The sequence below is a fragment of the Cryptomeria japonica genome, chromosome 9 (genome assembly GCF_030272615.1).
Source record: "Cryptomeria japonica chromosome 9, Sugi_1.0, whole genome shotgun sequence".
NCBI lineage: Eukaryota > Viridiplantae > Streptophyta > Pinopsida > Cupressales > Cupressaceae > Cryptomeria > Cryptomeria japonica.
In genome coordinates this window covers 418,068,556-418,090,404 of record NC_081413.1, presented here as the reverse complement: position 1 = coordinate 418,090,404, position 21,849 = coordinate 418,068,556, and positions in this window count along the sequence as shown.

The following is a 21,849-nucleotide window of genomic DNA, read 5'->3' as shown; positions in this document are numbered from 1 at the left end:
ATACATACATACATACATACATACATATATATATATACACATACATGTATGTATACATATATACATATATGTATGTATGTATGTACATACATATACATATATATGTACGTACATATATATGTATATACGTATGTATGTACGTACATATATATACGTATATATGTACGTACATATATATGTACATATGTATATATACGTATATATATGTACGTATATATATATATATATATATATCTATATATATATATACGTACATATATATATACGTATATATACGTACGTACATATATATGTACGTACCTACATACGTATATACATATATATGTATATGTATGTACATACATACATACATACATACATATATACATACATACATATATGTATATATATATTGTATGTACATACATATATGTAATACCCTAAAAATGATCATCTAAACCATAGGCCCCCTAATCTCGATTTCATCACCAAGGTCCTAACCAAAAGCAATTAAAATTAATCTTGGGCACACAATTAATTTCTTAAATCATCAAATGTCACCTGGCAAATTAATCACCCTAAATTAATTAAATAAATATTTAATTAATTGATCATTTCAAGTAAATCATTTTTAAATAATTATCCTATTTATTTTATTAAATATCCTAGTATATTTAATTAAATAAATCAATTGCCATTAAATCATCAAAAAAATAATTAATTGGAAAAATAAATTAAAATTTGAGAAAAAGAAATCAGATGGAGATAATCTTGAAAATCAAATTATAAATTGAAAAAATCTCAGGAAAGTAATTAAAACAATTAAATCTCAAAATTGAATAAAATAGATAGGAGATTTATCAGATCTCCTTTTCTGTTTAATAGTATTATCAGAACTGTAAATATTATTATTATTTTTTTTGGTTTAAAACAGCATAACAGAATAATAGTTAATGAGATGAAATGTTTAAATGAGTATATATATTGCTATTTGCTCTTTATTCTTTATATCCTTTATTTATTTTTTATTTTTTGAAAACAACTAACAATGCATTCTCCTTTAGCAACTAATAATGCAACCTTTTTGAGTAACAAAATAAACCTAACTCTAAATGCAATATTTCCTTTTCCTTGTAACAAAATACTAACACTAATTGCTAAATGTATTTTTTTGAAAGAAATGAACTATTATAACCAGTTTTATTTTCTGCAATAAACAGCAAAATAAAAGACTGTTTTTTTAATTAAATATTCAGCAGCATATTCAACTTAAAACAAAATGGAGTAACATCTAACCTTTAAATTTCAGTTCACTCAAAAGTGCATACATCTCTTTTTTTTTTGCAAAACATTAAGAATCTAGATGCAAACTAGCCTTTTTTTTTTTTTTCATTTTCTTTTACAAACTACCAAGTAGGGAAAAACATGTGTATTCATTGACAAATGGAAATACAAAATAGATATGGATACAAAATAAACATTAATACAAATGGGATGAAATCCCAACAATGTTTTTTTTTTTTCTACATAGTAACTTGAATAAAATACAACACTTTCCCTTTCTTGAGGGTAAATACTACACATGCTCACTTTTCTTCTTTTATACAAACCCCAATAGTGAATACATTGTCCTAATAACTCTTTCTGCAACATAAAACAGCCACATAGCTCTTTAATCCATCTTTTCCCATTCCCATGCAACCTGCAATAAAACACATTTTTGACCATGGGAAGCTCACCTCCCAGCCTAGGCTTACTAGAAGCCACCCCCGAGCTTGGAGAACCAAGCACTAGATGGGTTACAAACATGCAAACCCCACAACAAACATAGGAACACATTTACATTCAAATTTCCCTTCCCAAGCTACACATTCACCACTTTCATGGTGACTCTTCCATGGGTGGAAGTGGACCAAGTACCAATGGGGAGAATGCATGCCAAAACAATACAACATAAGCCACCTCATGGCAACACAAATGCAACCAAGAATACTTCCTCAATCCTTATGCCCCCCAAAAGGCTCAAGGCCATATTTACTCCCCTTATGACCCCCAAATGCATACACAAGGCTATGCATCAAGGGTCACCAAGGACACCCTTGAGAACACTCTCCATAAGGAGAGCCTCTCACCCATGGCTGTCATACTCCTTCCACCCCAAGATCTACCTACCCTCCCAAGGGTAGGGAATCTTGGACACTCCCAAAACAACAAGAAACACAAACAAACACATAGAAAAGAAAACTACACATTTTAACTTCAACAAAAACTTCATAAAACACATTCTTACAAGCAACTCTTTTCTTTTACAAAACAACATAACTAACACTTACAACATAACAAGAGAAGGTAAGAAGTAACCAACCTTATTCTGCCAATAGGTTTGCTAAAATTAGTTGGGGATGAGCTGCCCAATTCCACACTAACTTTTTCCAAATTCCCACCAAAAGTGCTAATCTCCTACTAACTTTTTCAAAACAAGCATAATCTCCAAGAAAGGAGAGTGGGTGATTACTCACTAAGTTTCCAAATTCTTGCCTAAGAAGGCCTCTCACACTCTTCCCAACCCCTTGGGTGAGGTGTGAGTTCCCATTGGTTGCCCTTCCCAAACTCTTACACATTACCAAAAGTGGAAAGGGAAAAGGTGGAAGAAGATGGGGAAGAGAGTTTAACTTCTAAAAGGAAGGTTCTCTATCCTAGGTAGAACTTTCTAAGTTGAATTTTCGTTCATCTTGAAAACACCACTTTTGAAGTGACTAAATAGTCACATGGGAGAAGCCACATGTTGCAAAATACCCCTAACCCATAGGTACACCCTTTGGACCTTTGGAAAAGCCTAAAAACTTACCCTAGGAGTCCATTAAACCCTTTGGAAACCCAACTGAAGTTTACCTACGGGTCAAGCTTGAGTTGACCACTCCCAAGACTCCCTACCCAAGGCAAATTTGGGACCACACTCATGTTTTTGAATGGCTTTGGTAGAAACAAAACTCCCTCCAAGAGACAAGTCAAAATCAATGACACTTAATCAGCACATGTGTCAAGTGACACAACAAAAATACAATATAAAAATCACACATGGAATTTGTCTCTTGAAGGATTACACATATACATATAAATTAAATTTTACACTCAAGCATTATACACATCACAAATAAAATACATTGCAAGGGGGGTGTTGTCTCTCCAAATAGACAACTCCCGGCTTAACAAACGCACATTGGTCTAGGCTTGGTTCTCCATATAAATTCCATGGTCACATGGATAATTTTCCTGCGCATCTCAATTAACACATTAGTAACTCCAAATAATCACAATTATACATAATCAAATACATGGATTTTCATTACACATCAAACACTCATACATTTGACAACAATAATCCAATATCTCATTTGTTTCAAATTCAATTTCACATATGCAATTAGCATAATTTCCCAAAAATGAACCATTCATAAATATGCATCATTTTTCTTTCATCAAAATAAAATCCTGCAAATTTCCAATAATGACATTCACCATCATAATGTAATTCTATTCTAGTAACATATCTAAAGTTTCATAATCATCATGCATGAAATAAAACATCAACATATGTCAATGTGATCCAAATCAGGGAATCATATAAGTTCTAAGTCCATAATGCATAAAATAAAGCATCCATAATAGTCTCAATATGCAAATAACTGAAAATGTCAAACTGAATCGGGGTAGGGCCTCACACATTGTGTATTCATTTAGTATTTTCATAGGCACTTAAATTGCTATTTGGTTAATGAACAAATCTGTCTTTTGTGTTTGAAGAAAAATCTAAGAGGCAGGAGAGTATGCTCTTGTCTTTTACAGATAATTAGAAATCTAGACCCTTGAGGCTTTTTCTAAATTTGAGATTTGGGTACCTTTAGTGGGCCTTTCACGGTGGGAAAAAGTAATCACCCTGTGAGAACAACCCAAGTGAGTATAACTAGACCTGAGCATTCGAACTCACTACAATAAATAGGCCTCTGGTGATTAAAGTCTCAGAGGACGGGATTATTTGAATTTTCTCTTTGAGATCTCTCATATCAAGCATTTTGTAGGGCCTTGTGATCTCAATTATGTTTACGTGACTACAGCTTGTTTCAGTACCTTGTCAGGCTATAGGCCTCAATCATGCTTGCATGACTTCAAGGGGTAATTTTGAACGAAATTCCTGACTAAGAACTATAAAATAGAGGCTACCCAATTTGCCTCTGAAAGGGGGATAATCTTTGTGCAAGAGAGATGGTAACTCTCCCAAGACACTTGCCACATCGTGCCCCCATTAGCATTTGGATTCAGCTAACATGGCATTGAGAATCCATTGCGTGAGACTTAGCAGACGTATTCTGATTAGCTATTGGGTGTGTACCTAAGTCTGCAAGCAAAGGTTTTCTTCTCTAAGCCAACCTCCATATGGTTAGCGTGTTGTGCTTGAAATTTATTATACATTTTGCATGTTTACTGTGTTTTTATCCTTGAAATTGAAACTGAAATACTAAAACTGGAGAAAACAAATCAACAACATCAACAACTCAATAATAAAAAATCTATCCATGTCCAAAAATTGGTCTTTGTCAGTCATCAAAACTCTGTCTGTGTCAGAATCTCATCTCTATCTAGTCCTCTATCATACGAGTCTGCTAAATTGTCATCTGGCTACATACCTATTGTCGTATGAGTCTTCATTGATCCTGTCAGTTTGTCATTTGGCTCTGTTAAACTGTCATACGAGTCTGCAAAATTGCCATCTGGCCTTTACCATATTATCGTATGAATAATTATCATATTCATTAGATTGTCATTTGGAGGTCATTAAATTGTCGTGCGAGTTTAGGTAGTAAATCGTACGAGAAACTGTCTCTATCATCTAGGAACTATTAAATTGTCATCTGAGTCTAAAAACTTTGTCATATGAATTCCTGATTTTGTCAGTCAAGAAAATTGTCTGTCTACACACTTTTCCAAAACAATCATACTTGCTTAATCAAACTACAACGAGCATAAATTTGGTCATCATAATTTTGTGCATAAACAATCTTGATAGTGTACCCCTACCATTGTGTTGCACGATTTTGTTGATCATCTTTCAACTAGTTCAATCAACTACTTATCAAACTTAAGTTACTTTGATCACATCTTATATAGGACAAATCGTTCCTGAAACCAAACTGAGTCTTAGTCACTTCTCTCAATTCAAAATAAGTTGCTTAGATCACGTCTTATACAGGATAGATTTTTCTTGAAACTAGACTGAATCTTAGTTACTTCTCTCAATCACTACGTTAAATGGACAACTAGCTTCAATTTGATCTTGACTTCTGCATCACATCTAGCTCTCAGTCATATCAGTCATAAATGCCTTCTCAAACCAGAAGTTCTCGCAAGAAAGCTAACAAAGGTAAAGGACTATCCTCTTCATCAAAAGATAATCCATTCTTTATAGAAGACCTCGTCTCTAATAAACCTTCATCATCAAATTTACCAATTTTTTATCAGCCCTTATCTCCCACCATGTCTAGAGAAAGGCAAGAAAGACAAGCTACTAAACACAATACTTATGACAACCTCAACACCCATGCTTATGACAATTATTCCTCATCGAGCAATTTTGAAGCCTCTGAACCTACATAAGTTGTTATAAATAGCTGTCAAAAGGATAAAGATATCCAAAAAATGATGAAGATCATCATGGCTAGAGAAAAGGAAGATTACTTTATAGAACTAGCAAAGCAAGGTGCTAAACTTCCTATCGATTATAACATTGAAACACTTATAACTAAAGAGGAAGAGACACCTTTAGCACTGGTAAACAAACAATTACAAGCACTACAGACTGAAATCACAGAAATGAAAAACAAGGATAAATCAACAAAGCAATATTCTCTAGACATGATATACCCGTTTCCATTTGACAAAAACCTTTGCATGCCTCCATTTCCTTCAAGAGTGGAGATTCCTAAGTTTGACAAATATGATGGCAATGTAGAACCTCAAGACCATGTTAGAGAAATTTGTGCTTTATGTATGGAATTCATACACAAACAAACATATCTCATGCGCCTTTTCCTGAGGAGTTTAGGAGGACAAGCTATGGAATGGTTTTCAAGCCTACCTATGGGAATTAAAAATTTTAAGGAATTAATTGAATTATTTCTCCAACAATACTCCTATAACATTTGTCATCCAGTCACTATGATCGAGCTTTGCAATACCAAACAGAAAACAGGAGAGTCTTTTCTCACTTTTCTTCAACATTGGAGAAAAATTTTCTCTAGATATTCACAGCCTATTCCAGATTATGAGAAGATGGATATCTCTATCAATAACATGATCCCTGAATTAAAATATAGTATCCAAATGCAAGCGTACCCTTCATTCAACAAAAGGTAGATAGTGCCCTCAGAATGGAAGATGTGCTTATAAAGAAAGGAGATATATCACTTTGGAAAGAAACACAACAAGGTTCTAGTTCCAAAGAAAAGAATAAATACTAAAAAGATGACAAAGATAACAACATAAATGTTGTTAATGATGGAGTGGTAGACACTGTTAAAACAAAATCAAAACCCACAATATTTAATCTGGCTAGCGGCACCCAATCACTCAAAGTAGCTAAAACTGCAGTTGAAAATCCTCCGAAAAAATCAAAAGAGTGGTTTAAAGACAAACCTTGGCTTTCAAAGCCTAAACACGATTTCACTCCTCTAGAAGAATCATATGAATCATCTTTTAAGACTTTATTGGAAAATGATTCGATACCATTGTCAGACAACTCTAGACCATATGATCCAGAAGTTAAACCCAAATGGTGGAGGGAAAATGAATACTGTGAATATCATCCAAATAAGGGTCATACAACAAACAAGTGCATGAAACTCAAACATGAGATCCAAGACCTCATCGATGCTGGCAAAATTGTTTTTGGAAATCCCATAACTAATGCTGATCACAAGACTTTTAAAGATCCCTTGCTTACGAACAAGGTGATTCATCAAAATCCAAGGGAGGTGCCAAAGTCAATTACACCTACACTAACAATGACAATGTGATCAACATGAATGAATCTTCCCAATCTGAGTATTGTAATGTGATCATAATCAAAGATAAACAAATAAATCACAAATTGCAAATACTGTGACCTGCGCTCAAAAGAAGGTTACTCTCCAAGGAGCTAGTTCCTCAACTCCTGATCAAACAACATCAAACATGTCGCCTTCTTCAAACAAATGACCAAATATAATCACAACTAAATCTAAATAGTTGGTTTCATCATCCTCTCCTGGTTATAGTATTATTGAACAATTGAAAAGAACTACCGCTCAAATCTCCATTTTTGAATTGCTTAAGATCTCTTCTACTCATAGAGAGATCCTAGACAAAGCTTTGCTTACTACTAATGTCCCTAAAGATTTAGATGTAGATTGGTTTCAATCTATGGTGGGTCACCTAACTTTGCCTCATTACCTCACCTTCTCTGAAGAAGATAACAACTCACTAAATCACCTGCATAACCAACCATTACACATCGAAGCTATGATTCATAAATACCGAGTCAAACATGTTTTGATAGATGGAGGCACTGGGTTGAATATTTGTACCTACAATCTACTGACACAGCTGGGATTTTTTGAAAAATGATTGATCCATCAAAGAAAATAACAATCAAAGCTTGTGATGAAGAAGAGAGAACATCTAAAGGTATCGTGATATTACCGATTAGGGTAGGAACTATGGAAAGAGATGTTATTTTTCAAGTGCTTGACCTTCCTCTTTCATACAACATCTTATTGGGTAGGACATGAATTCACAAAATGAAAGCAGTACCATCTACATATCATCAGTGCTTGAAATTTCCTTCTAACGGAGTTGAAGTCAGTATTATTGTCGATACAAGGTAATGCATTAACGCAGAGTACTGATACTTTTGTTCCTCATAACAGAGCAACCTCTACAGCCAAAAGTTCAACAACTTTGACGAAAGATTTAAAAAATAAATTGAAAATCGTAGATATTGGCATGGATGGATACAAAAGAGAACCTATACTTTCACTAATGTCTCTTCCTCCATCACCCAGACAGTTTGGACAACCATCAAAGGCTATGAAGCCACAAACTTCAACTCCAAATGTCATTTATGATGGTATTTTTGTACAGTCCTCTACTTCCCTTGCAAATGAAATAGAAGAGGACGTTGTTCTCAAATGGCTTTTCAAAAAAGATAGTAAAAACAAATAAATACAATACTGTGAAATTTCCCCAGCAGAATATGGTCCAGGCTATAAGATGATTCACCACATGGGATAATCAAGTACCGGTCCTCTAGGCAAGCGTCCAGAAGGTATTGTTGTACCTATTCAGCTACAAACTAAGTCTCCAAATGATAAAGTTGGACTTGGATACAATCCAATAAAGTCATCAGATCAGAAACACACTTCTCATCATTAGTCTAAGTGGAGGAAAAAGATACTACCTTCAACATCACAGGAAATCAATACTCAGCAAACACAAGAAGAGTATGAAAATGAACAAGAAGAATTGGCAATCAAGAGAGAAGAAGTAGCTGGTAATCAAGTTCCAATTGTATCGGTAATAACACTACAAGGAGTAGAAATCCTAAAAGATATGAGAGAATAAATCGAAGGAATTAAAGAGTTGTTTGCACCATTGAACATTTTGGTCACATACACCGGTAGAAAGCAAATATATGATTCAAAAACTGACTCGAATGAGTATGAATGGGGTCCAGATCATCTCTCAGATACATCTACTACAGAAACTCTTTAAAAATCTAGTGATATCATAGATGAAGCACAAGAGATAATACACTTAAAGATGCAAAAGGAAATAGAGGAAATCAGACTAAAAAGACAAGAAGAGTATGGACAACAACTGAAAGAAGAAAGAGCATAAGAAAATTATTCACCTACTCCCTCTAATGAGATAGAACAAATTAGGTATGGAACTACAAAAGAAGAATTAGAGGCTACAGAAGCAGGGCCAGTCATTAGTCCAGAGGAAGCTAAATGGAAAAGACGACAAAGACTAACAGAGTCATCAAGGTCATGTCAAACAGGTATGTCAAATACAAGTGATCAATGAACCATGGTGAGATGAGACTCACAAGATAGCTATCTGAACTCTTCTAAAGTTTGCCCTATTAGGAGTCAATCCTGTTAAAGATTTTACAATAAGTCCTGTTAAGAACTGATTCTGTTAGGAATCACCCAGTTAAGGGATTTACAAAATGCCTTGATGAAAAGAAAATACCCTGTTAGAAGTAACCTCAGTCGAGGATTTGAGAATCTAAGCTAATGGACCACCTTGTTAGAGGATTTAAAAATAACCAAGCTTGTTAGAGCTTACCCGGTTAGAGGAATTCAATATTGTTGTAATTGTTAGAAAACAACAGGTTTTCTTGATTTGTCTGAATAGAACTACATTTTCTTGATCGAATCCTTTTAAACTTCAATCTACTTTTACTCAAACTACAGATCCATTCTCCAGTTAGGTAACCACACACTCAACTGATTTCAACCAATGCTTGCCAACAACAATTACAAAACAACTTCATTGACCTTAAATACAAATCAATTAGGTCGGTAACACATCAAAAACCTAATTCTCTCATAGAGATTACAAACAAATCAGTTCAAGTGTGACCGTTGGATTTACATAGCAATCTATACACATTCTTCAAGAAAATTCCAACCACTCCATGATCGCTACTTCATTGGAATTTGTAACTCATCACGCGTTATGCATTAGATGCAATCCACTTTGCTCATTCCCTAGACAATCAAGAAAATGAACAAAATAATTTGAACTTATCCTCATACAATGATCACACGTGTCTCCGTCATTACCACTCATCATTAGATCTTAAACCAACAAATTTGATCAGTTAGGGTTTAACAAAAACAACTGATAGGGTTTACCGGTTACATTGCATAGAAAGGGTTTAACCTTATACATCGGTTAACCAGTTCAACTCACAAACTTACATACCGGTTTACAACATCTTCCTCAAAGCTCTTCCTATCAGTTTCAAGACAATATCAATAACAACAATATCATAAATGTCATAAATATCATTACTATTTCAATTGACATCAATGACAACATAACATACCATTAATGCAATCTTCATGCAAATGCCAACAAGGTCCCCTAAATATTAATGTGCACTTCGATAATCATGTTGTAACTCTTCCTGGTCTCGAGACACTAGTCTTCTGGAACTCAACTTATCAGTCTGAAGTTATGATGATAATATTGTGAACTCCCTTGAACTTGTTAAAACTTTATCCTCGGTACATCCTAAATTAATTGATTGTACTCTTCAAGACCAACCTTTGGATATACCTACCTTCACCAATGATTATACATTAGCATGATATCTTAATGCAATTGAACCAACGAACTCTTCCACCAGTGAACACAGTGAGAACATGACAACAACAAGTGTCAAGTATCTTGGTCACAAAAATCAAAAAAGAAAAATAAGAGTTATGATGGTGAAAACCACAATGTGGCGGTGTTAGAATCAAAAATAGTAAAAATTTAGGATGTACCTAATGGTGAAAACATCTCTGAGGCACCTGAAGGTGAGATACTTGACATTTTACCTGATCACTTTCAAGAGTGATCATCAGTGCTAGTTGAACCTACACAGCCAATAAATATTGGAACAGAAGAAGCTCATCACAACATACATGTAGCTCAATCCTTGTCAGCCAAAGAACTAAAAGAATTTTGTTGATTTCTTCATAGAAAAGAAGATCAATTTTGCATGGACATATGCTGATATGACGGGTCTGGATCCTGACCTCATAATGCATCATCTTTCTATCACTCCTGGGGTTAAACCTGTTAAGAAAAAACTCCAAAAAATGCATCCTCGTGTTGCATTACTTGTTAAAGATGAGCTAGAAAAATTACTAAAAGTTGGATTTATCAGAGCAATTGACTATGCCAAATGGATATCTAATATTGTTAATGTTTCCAAACCTGACAAATCAATCCGTGTTTGCACTAGTTTCAGAGATTTAAACAAAGCCTGTTCGAAGGATGATTTTCCACTACCCAACATAGACATGATCGTGGACATGACTATTGGCTATGAAATGTACTCTTTAATGGATGGTTTTTCAAGATTCAATCAGATCAAAATTGCACCTAAGGATCAAGAGAAAACAACATTCACCTGTGCATGGGGAACCTTCTACTCGAATGTCATGCCCTTTGGTTTAAAGAACACAGGTGCTACTTATCAAAGAGTCGTAACAACAATTTTTCATGACATGATGCACAAAAACATGGAGGATTATGTCGATGATACTATAGTTAAGTCCATGAAAAGATCAACACATCTATCAGAACTAGGTCCAATATTGCATAGAATGGAAACATTAAAACTCGGATTAAATCCTAAGAAAGGTGCATTTGGAGTTACATCTTGCAAGCTCCTAGGATGTATTGTTTCAGCAAAAGAAATTAAAGTGGATCCAAAAAAGGTTAAGGCGATCATGGAAATGCCACCTCCAAAGAATATTAGTCAAATGATAAGTTTGCAAGGATGCCTCCAATCAATAAGGTGTTTTATTTCTCAGCTAGCATATAAAGCTCAAACATTTACAAAGGCATTACGAAAAGGAGTCAAATATAACTAGGATGAAGATTGTGAACAACATCTAAAACAAATCAAAGACTATCTTTCAAACCCACCTGTATTGATGTCACGAATTCAAGGTAAACCATTGATTCTCTACATATCAGCTACAAATACATCACTCGGGGCACTTATGGCACAACAAGATGCGAATAAAAAGGAACGAGCTATATATTATATCAGCAGGACCTTGGTGTCCTATGAGATGAACTATACTATCATAGAAAAAGCTTATTTGGCATTAGTCTTTGCATCACATAAATTAAGACACTACATGTTAGCACATTCTATTAAGCTGGTGGCTAAGATTGATCTACTCAAATATCTTCTCAGCAAAGAAACCCTTACAGGAAGATTGGCTAAATGGGCCATGGTTCTTACAAAATTTGATATTGAATATATAGAATGCAAAGCTATCATTACATATCAACTTGTTGATGCTCCGCTTGAAGACAATCCACCTTTGCACATATAATTTTGGGATGAATCCATCATGCACCTTACTTAGCAATCATGGAAAATGTTCTTTGATGGGTCTTTCACTCAACATAGTTCTGGTGATAGAATAATTTATATCACTCCTCAAAGATATTCAATCCCAAAGGCTTACAATATTCTCTTTCCTTGCACAAACAATATTGCACAGTATGAAACTTTGGTAGATGGGATCAAGTTGGCTATCGAATGGAAGGTTATTGAATTACACATCTATGGAGACTCTCAGCTAATCATCAACCAAATCAATGATATATATCAGACTCGAGATGAGAAACCGATGCCCTATAAGAGAATGGTTGACGATCTCAAGAAATACTTTACCTTTGTATCATTTCAATCGATTCCCAGATCAACAAATAGAGTAGCAGATGCTATGGCTACCTTGGCTTCTATACCACAGCTACAAGAAGCTAACTTCCACTTTGAATTCCTAGTGGAAGAGTTACATTATCCTACCTATGATTCTCCTGAGTCCCAGATGGTCTGTTTTATTATTAGACATGACTCATCTTGCTATAGACACATTTACTCTTACTTGTGTGACCAAATTATTCCTACTAATCTTATGCGTAATGAGAAAAGGAACCTAATCCGAAATGCTTGATGGTATGTCATCATCACTAACGATCTATTTAGGTGAGGTTTCGATAGTACTTTGCATAGGTGTCTAGAAAATGAAGAGTCCCAATGCGCGTTATCTGAAGTCCATGAAGGTATTTGTGGATCTCAGACAAACAGTCTAACTTTAGCTCAAAAACTACTAAGGGTTGGCTACTACTAACCAGATATGGAGAAAGATGCTATAAAATTTGCTAAAACTTGTGAGAAGTGTCAACTACATGGGAATCTCATACATGCTCCAACAAGGGATCTAATACCTTTCATCACACATTGGCCTTTTCAACAATGGGAATTTGACCTCATTGGCCAAATTTATCCTACATCATCTAATGGACACAAGTTTATTAAAAATACCACTAAGTACTTCACTAAATGGGTAGAAGTGGTTTCGCTAATCAAAGCAACCAGTAAACAAGTAGCTCTGTTCATCCTTAACTATATCATCTGCAGGTGTGGGATACCTTCTTCCATGGCGACTGACAATGGAGAGCAGTTCAAAAACAAAGATCTAGATGAGCTCTATGAAAATTCAAAATCAAACAACACTGGTCATCCATATACTATCCTCAAGGTAATGGACAAGCTGAAGCATCTAACAAAAATCTACTAACTATCTTACACAAAATAGTAAACAAATCTGGAAAGGATTGGCATCTGTAGCTCAATCCTGTACTATGGGCTTACAGAACAAGTATCAGAACACCTACTAGGGCTACACCTTTTTCTTTGGTGTATGGGTCTGAACCAGTCTTACCTATTGAGGTGGAAATATCATCTTTGAGAGTTTCTTTGCAAGGTCTTATTACTGATGAAGACTACATAATATCTAGATTGTAAGAACTCGAGTTGCTGGATGAACATCAACAAGTGGCGTTTGATCATCTGAGAGCGTATCAAAAGATAATGTCTAGAGGTTATAACAAGAAAGTTCAACAAATAGAATTTTAGGTTGGTGACCTTGTTCTGAGAGAAAATCCTAAAAATCAACTATTTCGAGACAACAAAGGGAAGTTTGAACCCAACTGGCTGGGTCCCTACATTGTTACTGCAGTCTTTGCCTCTGGTACCTATCAACTCTCAACATCAAAAGGAGAACAACTCTGTGAACCGATCAAAACCATTCACTTGAAGAAATTCTTCACTTAGTATTCTCTGCTCTAGCAATCTGTACAACTAAAATGTCTTGAAAAAATCCTAAATATCCTAAAATATCCTAAAAAAATATAAAATAAAAATAAATAAATAAATAAAGAATCTTTGCCAAGCAGGTGAAAATCTGGTGAACAAGTGCCTCTTGTACTCCAGTGCTCCATCTATCAATGCAAGGTTGGCATTTCCCGTTCTCATTCCCACTTTCCTACATCTTTTCTTTTGCTTGTGTATAACTTTTAGTCACTTTTGTGACATCCTGGTTCTTTTAGAACCCTCATAGCTTGAAATCGATCAATGTCCTAGTCTTAGGATAATCGATTGATCAATTTGCATGTCCTAAGTAATTCAACCAAGCCATCTTTTTGTCGGTAGTACCTGGTCATCCAATCTGAGTCAGTCACCTGTCTTCTAACTACTGAAGAGTTTTATCACTGAGTAAACAAGCAAAACAAGACTACTAAAAACAATCACTAAATTGTTTGAGATATGCAGGAAATTTTCTTTGTGTGTTGTCTTTTGCATTGGTTTTTGATTATTATTCCCTCGAAGTAGCTCGAGGAAGTATATCTTGACTAAGAGGAGCAAGGATAGGGGGCATAATACTTTTCTTTGTTTTCTGCTTATAGGAATGAATCTGATGATCTAGAAACATCTGATCAGTTGGGTGTCCATGATAACTGCCTTCACATCAACTTGAAATTGCCACACATACGTCGACTCCACTTATTTGTATGCTACAAGGAGGTTGGCGTCATTTCTTTTTTTGTTTGAGGGAATTTATTTAATGTGCAATCTAGATGCATGCGTAATCTATCCAAGGATATGAATGAAAAAAGGGTCATTGAGGACAAGATAATTAATATTGCATATGAAAAGAAAGGAACTCTATTTTGCCTACTTTGTTTGTAAAATGCTCATTGATGAAAATTAAGCATACCAAATCCAGTGACTAGGTTTAGGTTGCATTCATTCTAAATTTTATGCATTTCAAGTGATTTAGGTGTGATAACAATGATGTCTTTATCTTTTGAATGAGAGTTTGAAGCAATCATCATTTCTCAGCTAAGTGGTCTATTTTTCATCATTGTTTCTCTGATCGAGTACTTGTGTATTGAGATGTTAGCTGCATACATGAACATCTTATACAAAACAATAAATTTCATTATATACTTATTTGCATTCATATTATTGCATGAAAAGTAAACAATTGCATTACTAGTTACTCATTCTCATCATTCATTGCATATGAAAAAGAAACAAAAACAAACATCCATATTACATACATCCATACATCCATACTAACAAGATATGCATACATATAGAAAGACATCTCATAATCAATCAACACAAGTACAGGGAAATCAAATCAAGAGCTCGTATATATCATCATAATCTCAATGTCTCAGAGTACAAATGATATCAATTGTCAAATACAATGTATCATCGGAGCAAGAATCATATAGGCTACAAAAATGGGGTATATAACAAAATCTAGGAGATATAACAAAGCTAGCTCTCTGCCTCTCCCTCATCACCAGGTGAAGGAGGTGGTGCCTGTTGACCGATGTCCTCTTTGGGTGTCCTATCTCCCTCAAATCAAGCCATATACTTAGAATACAGAACAACCTGCTGCGCTACTGGGACTGCTACACTATAAGCTGCAACATAATAGGTTGTACGACTCGTCTGATGTAACATCTCTCGCTGAAGAGCATCACGCTCTGCTCTAACCTCTACAAGTTGTCTGTCTCACTTTGCAAACTGCATCTGCACCACTATCAATTATGACTGCAAACCTGTCAACCTTGATCTCAATGACCATACTACGTCCAATAATCCCTGCTCTCTCCCATCATCTCCCTTTTCGCCTCCTTGCTCATCTCTCTACTGCCTAACCTGCCTAGGAGATGCTCTCTCCTCCTCACCTCCACCCTCTTCTGCCCTAAGACCGCCAGCCTCAACCCCAACAACTCCTAAGGATCCACCCTCCCCTCTTTGTTCCTATCTAGCTCCAGCTGGTACCCTACTACTACTAGCCTCGGGATTACCCCCTGCCCACCTAGGTACATCCGCTCTGTGTCCCTGTACCTTCCCTCATCCTTGTACTTGACCTGGTACCTGTGCCTGTGCTGGTACCTCATCCTCAACCTCCTCTATAAGAGGTGCATGCTCTCCCAGATCTGTAAACCAAGGAAAAGGATATTTCTGGAACCAATCTCTGTATTGGGGCAATACTCTCGCGTCTGCTACATCCTCTAGATAGTCCCACCTCTGCGGTTGTAAACTCGCTAGATCTTGCATGCTCAGTGCCTATGATAGCCTTGGTTCCCATCCTCATCTCTCCTCCTCTCCATATCGGGCATAGGTTGTGAACTCCTGGGATATACCATGTGGTCTCCCATACTGCCTCATACCCTAAATACTACAAACCACTCAATGATAGACACTAATCTACCAATGAGAGGTTGAGTCATGAACATATCCTTCCTCTAAGCTCTCCAATCATCCCATAGTTGTAGACCCCTATACGGTCTCCATACTACGACAATCAGATCATCTAATTGTCTCCTCCAATAGTCAGTCTTGCCCAGATGGGGCTGAGTAACATAACCTGAATAACAATAAACAATAGGCTGGTGCACCTCTCTAGAATAATGGATTATAGGTCTACATACTGGGATGTACTCTCATGCCCATATCTGTAGCACTAAAACACCTATTGTCATGCTCTTACCCTCCCGATACATAATCTCGTGCATCTCATGATACATGTGCACAAGCAGGCATGATCCCCACCCTAATCTCACAGGATGAGTCAACAACCTCTCAAGCATTCTGGCCCAACCACAAAGAAAACCCTGTTGCCCTTTATCAGGCATAACAAAATAACCGATCATACCTGCTCAAACACATGCCAGAGGGTGTTGCTCACCATATCTACTCATCAAATCATCCCAAGTAATGGTGCGCTCAAGAATAGTCTCATCATGGAATATCTGTCTCAATGCTAAAACACCTGGTCGCTGAGTAGAATCATAATCAACCTTGTCCCCAACAAACAGAATCCTCAGAATTCTATATATGTCCTCTAGCGTAATGGTCATCTCTCCAACTAGTAGATGGAAGGTGTTATGCTCTGAATGAAAACTCTCAACTAACACAGTCACCATCCCGTGATTCACACGGATATCAAGCATTTGTAAAAGGTATCTGAATCCACACAAATCAATATTTTCTCTCTCTGCATCTAATAACCCATGGACTAGCCTCATCATCGGCAAAAAATACACACCAAAACTGGATATCTGGCAACCAAATCTGGAAAATCAAACATACAAATTATCAGCACGTGATCTGACTTGCACTAAAAATATGTTAAAGATGCTCGTGAATCCTAATATACAAGATTAAAAATTAAAAATTGTTGTTTATACTCTCAAAAATGCTTGTTGTTTTCCATACGAGTTTCCACATACAAGCAAAAACTTGTACGAGTAAACATTACACACCGCACGAGCAAACATGTCCATATGACAAAACATATCCTATCGCACAATACAATGGTCACTCAAGAACACTATCGTACGACTCATGGGATGAAACCAGATGACAAACCCTATGTGACCATACGACAAAACAAAAGGAGGACAGTTTGTCTAATGACAAACGGTGTTCAACCGCACGACAAAATGATGCAAATGACTTCAAACGAATTTTAAAATGCAAAAAATCCAAAAAAAATAAAAAAATAAGAAATGCACAGGCTAAAGATTGATCACTTACCATTGGGTCGTAGTTCCGCGGTTGATTATGATGTCTTTGGCACTCGAGTCAATGCTCCTAGATCGGAATGGCCATTTTTCTTCGCAGAGGGTTTTTCAAATTTCAAACTTTGGGAGGTAACAATGACTTGAAAATGACACATTGAACCCCTTATATAGCCCAAACCCTAATTTTCAACTTGCATTGATGGACATAAAACTTGTACCCTAAGCTAAATCGACTGTCCTAAGTCCATTTTCAAGATCGAAATCAAAATTTGACGTCAATTCTCTAGTTGAAATTTCATGACGTTGACCACTTAGCACTTTCATCCTCAAATCAATTTTTGAATCATTTTGTGCTTCAATTCTAAATCTCAATTTAAATACTCGAATCAACTCTGATTTTAATCTTCAACATCAATCCTCGGGATCATAAATTATCATCACTAAAAATTGCCTAAACTCGTTGTACCCTCGCTATCTTTCAATTTCGCTCCCGAGGGGGCATACTCATTACACCTTTTCAATAATCATCATCATCATCAAAAGTCAAGAAATTTTTTCAAATCTTCATCTAAAGTCGAGCAAAAATCTTTTCAAATCAATTAAACCTTGTTACTAAGGGCATCTTAGCTAAATCACATTGTATCAAGTTGAGATTCTTCGATGTCAAATAAAGCAATCTCTAGGGGCATATCAATCTTTGTCCTTATCTGAATCAATCTTCAATTCGATGTTCAATTTCGATCACATCAAATCAAGCTGGACATTCTCTCTTGCTAATTGGTTCTTGTTCAATCAAGTTCAGAATCGGTTTTATCACTTTGCTCAGTCGGTTCTTGTTCAATCAAGTTTGGAATAGGTTGCGTCTCTCACTCAATCTAGTTCGAGAAAGTTCTAGATCGATGATTGTTTCTTGATCAATAAAGTTCAAGAATGCTATGTCGATTCTTGTTCAACCAAGTTCAGGATCAGTATCACTTTAATCAATCTGTTCGGTTTCATGCTTCAAATCGAATTGAGCGTCTCGCTCTTCATCGATTTTTGATCCATCAAGTTTAGAATTGATTTCTCTCTTTTACATCAAATTTTCTTTGAATCAATGCGCTGCTCGCACATCAATTCAAAGAGGGGGAAATGTAATACCCTAAAAATGGGCATCTAAACCATAGGCCCCCTAATCTCAATTTCATCACCAAGGTCCTAACCAAAGGAAGTTAAAATTAATCCCAAGCACACAATTAATTTCTTAAATCATCATATGTCACATGGCAAATTAATCACTCTGAATTAATTGATTAGATATTTAATTAATTGATCATTTCAAGTAAATCATTTTTAAACAATTATCCTATTAATTTTATTAAATATCCTAGTATATTTAATTAAATAAATCAATTTGCCATTAAATCATCAAAAAATGAATTAATTGGAAAAAATAATTAAAAATTGAGAAAAAGAAATCAAATGGAGATAATCTTGAAAATCAAATTATAAATTGAAAAAATCTCAGGAAAGCAATTAAAACAATTAAATCTCAAAATTGAATAAAATAGATCAAGAATAAATTAGTTTTTTTGATTTTATCTTAATTTTAGTTCAATTTCCTTTAAAACTAAGAAAAGCAGCCAATCACATCAATTCACTTGGATTGTGCTTCTTCTTGGAGAATCTTGACCGCTCATCATCATTTGATCTCGACCGTCGGTTTCTTTTTGAATTTTTTATAAATTCGGGCTCTCATCTCCTAATCAAGGATCTTGGAGAATATATTGTTATCATGTTGTTTTTGCTCTAGGTTCATTAAGATTTTGTATTGAGAATATTTGCATATTAGTTATTGCATATTTATTAAATCATTTAGCTTAATATTTATTCATAGCTTAATCATGTTAGCCTAATATTCATTAATCTTGCATATCTTGCATTTATCTAGTTTAATCTTGCATCCATTTAGCTCAATTTTGTACTCGTATAGATTATATCTTTTGTTTAGGTGTTGTCTAGTCACTGGTATTGCATATGGAAATATGAGAGCAAGACTAAAACTCACATCTACTAGAAGGCAATAGGTTGTTTTGTGATGGTTTATTGTTCATTGCTGATTGATTTACTAACCATGCATCTAATGACTTAATTGAAGTGTTGTGTATTCCAGATACAGATATGATCCACTTCACACACACACACACACACACACACACACACACACACACACACACACACACACACACACACATACACATATATACACACATATATGTATGTGTATATATGTGTGTGTGTGTGTATGTGTGTATATATATGTGTGTGTGTGTTTGTGTATATATATATATATATATATATATATATATATATATATATATATATATATATATACATATATATATATATATATATATATATATATATATATATATATATATATATATATATATATATATATAAAGTTATCCAAAAGATAGGTACATGAAACGCTTAAATAGTCATGTAGATTGTAACATGAAATGCATTATTTGTATACATATTGTGTGTGTGTGTGTGTGTGTGTGTGTTGTAATGGTGTAATTTTTGAATTAGGGTTTCACCAAACAAAACCACTAACTAGTCAAATTACCATTATATTGAAAGAAGGGTGAGTCCAATAGATCTAGTTATAATCCAAAAGGGTTGAAATTATTATTAGATTAACTAGTTTGTTTGCCTCCTCCTTTCTAAATTGAAATTTTAGATTTGTATTTGTGAAATTAGGGCAAAATGAGAGATAGTTGAAGTAAATTGATGAATACAAAATGCTACAAATGTCCCACAAAGCCACCAATTGAGATCTAGGCAAAAGAAGATGTTTAGAACATGTTACCAGAAGTTCGACCTTATTTTAAAAGACCAAGTAGCATAGATCCACCCTGGTCCTTTGAATTTTATGTCATTAAAAGCTGAACCTATTCGTCATCATCGACTCTACCAAAATTCTCAAGTACAACTCCTACACTTGTTTCCTGCACACAAAAAGAGAGAGAAAGATGTTATGGATAGGGGTTTTCCTAAGTCAAACCCCAGTTTAGGAATTAACCTTGAATGAAATAATGCAAATATTGAAATAAATGTTAAGGAGAGATACACGACAGATTTACAATTGTTGATGATGATGCAATTCTCTTTGAATGTAATCATACATATTAAATGTAATGGCATGACAAATAAATGAACATGAAAAACCCTAATCACACACACATGCTTGCATGAAGATTGATGTAAATTTGCTCAATGCTTAAATGATGAATATGCAGCCTTGAATATCTAAAAATGTTTGATGGTGAATGCTTCATAGATGCACGAATACTTTAGGTAGCTCATAAATTGCTTCTAGGTGAAAATGAATTGTTAGGATGTCTTTAAATAGGGTTCCCTAGGTAAATTATTGATTAAGTCGACCTCCAACAATCATGTGTAGCCTTAGGGACCAAAAACCGTTAGAGAGGTAAATGAATAGCCTCATTTCAAATTGAGGCTTGTTTTAGGGGGACTAGGCCATTTTCGGGCACCCTGGTCCTCTAGCAAGAAGGCCCATAACAAAGACAATTGGGGGAAGGATCTCCAAGCTAGGACTCACCAAGTGTTATTCATGACATCAAAGTTGGAGAATAGGGTCATATCAAATCTAGAGATGGGATGGAGATAGGACGTACTAAAGTAGGAGCACAAACATGAGGTGCAAATTGGTTTAGTTACAATTTATGATGCTATGTTTAGCCCCCACTTTAACGAGAGTATGAGCTTATGCAAATACTCATGGTAATGTAGAAAGATGAGAGAGAGGAGCAATCAGGAGTGAGATCACAAAGAGATAAGACATCACTAATTTTTAGGAACCAGACCCTAAATATTAGGATATTAACTCACACAATCACATGTGATGATACACAAAACAAGACAAAGACAAAAAAGGCAAACAAAGATAATCAAAGACAAACAAAAACAAAAAGACACACAACACAAGGGGTTAGTAATAAAAAGGCTCCAAATGAACTAGTTGAAGAGACCTTGATAATCAAATGTCTCAACCACTAATATCATTCTTGTAATGCTATCAAAAGATCACATGTGATCACATAAAATGATGAACCATGATGAAACATGATCCAC